The sequence below is a fragment of the Microcebus murinus genome, chromosome 9 (assembly GCF_040939455.1).
Source record: "Microcebus murinus isolate Inina chromosome 9, M.murinus_Inina_mat1.0, whole genome shotgun sequence".
Taxonomy (NCBI): Eukaryota; Metazoa; Chordata; class Mammalia; order Primates; family Cheirogaleidae; genus Microcebus; species Microcebus murinus.
Window position 1 is genome coordinate 6858106 of NC_134112.1, and position 5898 is coordinate 6864003.

The following is a 5898-nucleotide window of genomic DNA, read 5'->3' on the forward strand; positions in this document are numbered from 1 at the left end:
GGCCATTGGAAATCCCTCAGATCCCACAATTCATATTTTGCATGGGCACTGAAACCCTAGCAGAGGGATCCTTTTTTTGTTTCAAATCTCTTCTTCCTCAGGAGTCAGCTTGGCCAGTTGCAGCCCCGGGGCAGGCACAGTGGGACTCAGGCGGCCATGGGTGCAGCGTCCTGCCCGTGGGCGCCAAGCAGCTCTTCACCGGGCTGCGGTGCGGACCAGCTGGTTACTGGACTCAACGCAGACAGCAGCGGTGAACCTTGTTTTGCCAGTACAACACTCCAAGCCCCGGGAGAAGGCTCCCACGTCCAGCCTCAGGGCACGGTGTTGCTTTTACCTCCCTGCACACGACTGTGTGTGCGGCAGGGGCCCATCTTTGCGTCCCAGCGGGGCGGGGGCGTCCCAGCTCGTACTTCACTTTCTCTCGCCCCGTCTTGCAGCTCTTGTGCCAGCTGTCCAGAGATCTTCCTCCACCTCTGCTCATCTTCAACAAGCGCTCCTTTTCCTTTGTTCTTCTTTGACATTTTGGTCTCCCCAGGATTTGTATGTTTTCCTCTTTCTCCACACTTCATCTTTAATGAACATCACCTTCTCTATAGTTGGCGTGTCACAGCTCTCTGTACTTGCCACATCTTTCTCCCAGGCCAGATCTCCCTGCTGAAGACCAGTGCACCCACTCAGATCTCTGCTGGCCCTCTCCCTTTTGCTTTGTGAATCTCTCCCTGTCTGCCCACTGCTAGCCAAGGCCCCCCAGCAGTGTCACCCGGGCCGTGGCTGCAGCCAGCTAGCTGACGCTGGGGCTCTGGGCTCCTCTGTGTTCCCAGTTAAACCCTGGTGGACATCAGAGCTGTTTTTCAAAAATAGGACTTTTTTACTCTGTTGTTAATCTTCCCTCAATGGTTCCCCATGACCAATATAGATTCTTAAACAGTGGTGTACCCCAGAATGTCTTCAAAGAGATTGTACACAATGTGCTTGCTCAGGAACCATTGAAAAAAAACTGGAAGAGGACCTCATCAAATTCACTGTTGCAGTGAAGTCTAAACTCTGCAGCGTGGCCCTGGAGACCCTACAAACCTGTCCAGCTCCTAACCTCACTGCACTCTATCTCAGCCCATGCTCCGGCAATGCTACACTAAACCGCTGGCATTCTCAGAGTTTGCCTGGCAGGTGTCACCTCCACCTTTCCACACTCTTCCTATTCCCTGGTCCAACTGGCAAACTCTGATCTTCCCAAGAACAGGCACAAAACTTCTCTTCTCCTGTGAAGCTCTCCCTGATTTCCCCCCTTCATTTATGGCTGGTTGTACCTGTTTCCTGTTACACCTGTATCCACTATTGCAATTTATTCTTAGGATCCTAGGCTTTTGTCTTCTCCACTAGACTGCAAATATCAAGGGACTTTATATCTATGGACCACAGACCTAGGACATGATCGATAGTAAATAAGCATTTTTGGGTGAATAAATGAATGAATGAAAGGGTAGCAGAGAAAAGTTTTTGTTCAAATGATATGGAACATGGAATAGAAAAAAACAACTAGAAAAACAAAATGATTGCTTGCATTTAAGTAACATCTTATAGTTCATACCCCCATGTAACTTGCGATTCATTATATCCTAACAGTAAATGTTCACAGAATTTACTGTGACTTAATAGGATTTTATATTTTTTTATTTTTTTGTCTTGGGAAATTATGGACCTTAGTAGGTTGGGTAGTCATCGTGTCCTTCCTCCCCTGCCTCAGCCCCTGTCCCCACACCACAACCACTCTCAGGACGTTGAGCGAGAGCTTCCCCGTCCCATCTGGCCATTGCGGCCGCTCCGCTTCTCAGCGCAGTTGGCCAAGCATTTGAGCTCAGGATCAGACGGAAGACGCTGGCTTCCCTGGTTGACCACACATTCACCATGGTTCGGTATGAGAACCCCAGAATCACTTTCCTGTGGCCCAGCTAGAGCATAAACCCTGCTGCCTGCCTTATCTGACCCCTTTTTAATCAGTTCCCCGGAGTCAGAACACCAGACCCTAAGCCTCTGTGAGAGGACACCCCCTCCGCCTGCTGCACGGATTCATCAAGGCCCTGCGGGGTGGGTGTGGGGGCAGCGTGGATGAGGGCAAGTTTTCTGGGTGGCCCTTTGGCTGTATGTGGAAAGAGACAGAGAACGTTCCTGCCTTTTCACCTAAAACTCCAGTGAGAATGTACTTTAAGAAAATAATCTGAAATGCACACAAAGATTAAGGCATAAAGATACTAATCACAGAAATACTTACAATGATGCAAATTGATGTATAGGTATATGTGCGTGTACGTGCATGTCCTTGACCTTCAATTCCGACACTGTTGCTTGCTTATCTAAATGCAGGTGTTGGCAGTGCCGCCGTCATCTCACGGGGGCTGGGAGGCCTGTGCGTGGGCACGTGTGCACACTCACGTGTGCACACTCGGCACAGCCTGCGCGGCGAGAGGGGAAGGAGACTGAACTTCCGAAGGCAGCACAGCAAGTTCCTCTTTGTGTTGGCCCAGAGTCAGCTGCTTTAGAGTCTTGTGCTTCTCCAGTTTTCTTTTTATCTCCTATCCTTTTTTTTTTTTTTTTTTAACTTACCTGTATTTGTTTCAAGTTTTAAGTGGATTGTGACTTGGGCTCTACATTTCCATCCACAAACCTCACTTTTGAAAACAGCTTTACAGCACGCGGGGGAGGGTGTGTAATTTTGCTCCCCTAAACAATGCTTTTTCTTTGGAAAACAAGCCCTGCGTAGAGTTTCATCAAGGTGCTTCACTGTAAACATAGTTATTTCAAGAGGACTAGTAGATGCAGAAACTACAGGGGATGAAAAGTTTAAAAAGTAGATTCTAGAAAATGAACTCAAGTCATTTGAACAAATACTTTTCTTCTAAACATCAGGATATGTCTTGGAATACTCAGTGACAAAAGATTTGGTCTACTAAGGAATCGGCTTGATAGCTAAGCACGCTAGGCCACAAAGTTAGCATAGCTTAGATACATCCTACAACACGTTTTACCTCCATCTGTTAAAATAAGCCAATGTGAAACCAGAAAAGCATTACTAGCTCTGCTTTAGTGCCTGAAGTATCAGAGTATCACACTTAGAAATCTTATCTTCCCCTTAAAGTAGTTATTGTCATACCACACAGATTTTTTTAAGTGTTAAAAATAAAGAAAAAAAATCCTTGAAAATATATTGTCAGAGGGAATGAAGTATTGAACACATATACAAGTCATTCTTCAGGGAGAACTTAGTCTGCTTCCTCCATGCATGACGTGTCACCATCTCATTCAAGAGGTGCCATCTCCTCTGTCACAGCACCACTGGAATCTTCAGCAGTAGAGTCATCCTCATCAAGACCCAGATCAAGTTGGGTCATCCATAGATCCTGTTAGCATGTGTCTAAGGATCTTCCAGACTGAAGCCAGAAGACAGGAGTGCAGTTTCATAAAGCAAGATGACAGATCCTTCACAGACTTGTCATTCTTGTCAGCCTCTGCCTTCTGCCTTAAGGTCCGGATAATGGAATGGTCAGGGTTTATTTCCAGGTGTTTCTTCCCTGCCATGTAACCCATTATCGAGTTGTCTCTTAGGGCTTGAGCTTTCATAATTCTTTCCATGTTTGCTGTCCAGACATATGTGCTTGTGACAGTGCAGCATGCAGATGTCACCAATAGGTTTGACACAATTACCTTTTCAACATTTTTCTCTAAGATGTCTTTCATGATTTTGCAGATGTTTTTGACCTTTGTTTTTTATCTTCCTGTTTCTTTTTCTCTTCTTCATCTTCTGGAAGTTCTAATCCTTCTTTGGTGACTGACACTGAAGTTTTCCCCTCAAATTCCTTCAGCTGTTGGACACAGTACTCATCAATTGGCTCAGTCATATAGATCACTCCTAAGCCATGCTTCCAAAGATGTTCCATGAAGGCTGAGTTAGCTACCTGGTCCTTGGTCTCACCTGATACAGCAGATATGTTTCTTCTTTTCCTGGTTTTCCTTCATTCTGGTGCAGTAGTCCTTGAGACAAACCATCTCATCACCAGAAGCAGATGTGTAGTATCGTAATAGCTCTGAAAGCTTCTTCTGGTTTTGAGAGTCTTCATGTATTCCAAGCTTTATGTTTTTAGAGAATAGCCCATAAAACTTTTCGTAGTTCTCTTTATCTTCTGCCAATTTGTTGAAGAGCTCTAAGCACTTTTTAACCAAATTCTTTCTGATAACTTTCAAAATTTTGCTTTGCTGCAACATCTCATGGGAAATATTTAGAGGGAGATGCTCAGAGTCCACCACTCCTCTAATGAAATTCAAGTATTCAGGGATTAGCTCCTCACAGTTATCCATGATGCAAACTCTGCGTACATACAACTTAGTGTTGTTGTTTTTTTTTTCTGTTTTCGAATAGGTTGAAAGGAGCACGTCTTGGGACAAAAAGAAGAACTCTGAATTCCAACTGTCCTTCAATGGAAAAGTGCTTCACCACCAAATGATCTTCCCAGTCATTGATCAACCTCTTATAGAATTCTCTATACTCTTCATTAGTAATATCATCAGGATTTCTGGTCCACATAGGCTTTGTTTTGTTGAGCTTTTCTTGATCAATGTACTTTTCATTTATCTTCTTCTTCTTCTCACCATTTTTCTTTTCTTCTTTTTCTTCATTGGAACCAACATCTTCTATTTCGAGCTTGTCATCAGATTCCAGATTCCTTTTCTTCTTTTTCTTTCTCCTCCTCCTTGTCTTCCTTTTCTTCAGTCTGATCATCACTGACTTCTTTCTCACGTGCCTTCTCCACAAACAGAGTAATGGGATAACCAATAAACTGAGAATGTTTCTTCACAATCTCCTTTATTCTTCTTTCCTCCAAATACTCAGTTTGGTCTTCTTTCGAATGGAGGATAACTTTTGTTCCACAACCCATAGGTTCACCTGTGTCACTTCTAACTGTAAATAATCCTGCTTCTGAGGACTCCCAGGCATGCTGCTCATCATCGTTATGTTTGGTGATCACAGTTACTTTCTCGGCAACCAAATACACAGAATAAAAACCAATGCCAAACTGGCCAATCATAGATATGTCTGTACCAGCCTGCAAAGCTTCCATGAACACTTTGGTTCCAGACTTGGCGATAGTACCAAGGTTATTGATCAAGTTGGCCTTGGTCATTCCAGTCCCAGTATCCACAATAGTAAGGGTTAGATCTTGTTTGTTTAGTACAAGATTAATGTGCAGCTCTTTCCCAGAGTCTAGTTTACTGGGATCTGTCAAGCTTTTGTGTCTGATTTTGTCCAAAGCATCTAATGAATTTGAAATGAGCTCTCTCAGAAAAATCTCTTTGAGTAGAAAGTATTGATGATCAGTGACATCAGCTAGCCAATTTTTGCCTGAAAGGCTAATGTCTTAACCTCTTCCTCCTCTATGGGTTGGTCTTGGGTCCGAGTTTCCTCAGGCATCTTGATTAATGGACCACTTGATGCAACTTTATCTCCTATTCTAATCCTCATTTTGTCATGCAAATAAACCTGTTTTGCATTATTTTTTAAACAAACATCTCCCGTTTTTCCATGAAGCCTCAGGACTGATTCCTACACTATTTCCTAAGAGCAGAAGTGATGAGCTATCTTGAGTGCCATGAACACATATATCAACATTGCCTTTAGAACATTGCCTGATGCATAGAAAGTACCTAGTAAATACTACTTATTTTCATTATAATTTGATTTCTGATTTATTACCAAAGTAAAGTTACAATGTAAACATCATCATGTGACTCAGATTATTCACTGTGTAAACATTAGTCCATCTTAATAAATACACTGTTATATAATCAATTTTTAACTGATCTATAATATTTCATACTTGATTGTTTGATGCAGCCATTTATTATGAA

General features: G+C 43.2%; 1 pseudogene; it reads right to left on the reverse strand.

Moving 5' to 3' along the window:
- Positions 1–3257: 3257 nt before the first annotated feature.
- LOC105855167 (heat shock protein HSP 90-alpha pseudogene) lies at positions 3258–5461 on the reverse strand (annotated as a pseudogene).
- Between the last annotated feature and the right edge of the window lie 437 nt (positions 5462–5898).